This window comes from Sciurus carolinensis, unplaced genomic scaffold (assembly GCF_902686445.1).
Source record: "Sciurus carolinensis unplaced genomic scaffold, mSciCar1.2, whole genome shotgun sequence".
Classification (NCBI taxonomy): Eukaryota; Metazoa; Chordata; class Mammalia; order Rodentia; family Sciuridae; genus Sciurus; species Sciurus carolinensis.
In genome coordinates this window covers 116009-116565 of record NW_025920192.1, presented here as the reverse complement: position 1 = coordinate 116565, position 557 = coordinate 116009, and positions in this window count along the sequence as shown.

Genomic DNA, 557 nt, shown 5'->3' with positions numbered 1-557 from the left:
AACTCAATTTTAATTAAACACATACCTTATAAGTATTTCACTATTAACACACAAAATATTCTACAATACAGAGTAATTCATTACACGCCTATGTTTCATGTAAAACTGCAAGCCTTTCAATCAAACTTGGAAATCCTATACTACCATTTACTATAATTTTTAAAATTAAATATCATTTGTATCTTGAGATTTCCTTACTCAATTCAATATTTTGTTTGCTTCTATAAGGTCTTTGTATACTTTATTTTCTTTGTTATATACAAACCTTTATAAAAGGAAACTTATCAATAAAATCTTGAAGTTTTTTTTTTCTTTCTTTTTTTTTGGTGGTGCTGGGAATCAAACCCATGGCCTTGTGCTTGCAAGGCAAGCACTTTGCCAACTGAGCTATCTCCCAGCCCCAACCTTGAAGTCTTTTTTTTAAACTAAGTTTTAAATTAACACCTATCAAAAACAATAGAAAATAAGTGTTGGTAAGGATTCAGAGAAAGTAAAATCATTACACATTACAAATGGGAATGTAAAAGACTCAGCTATTTTGGAAAACAGTTTGGCAA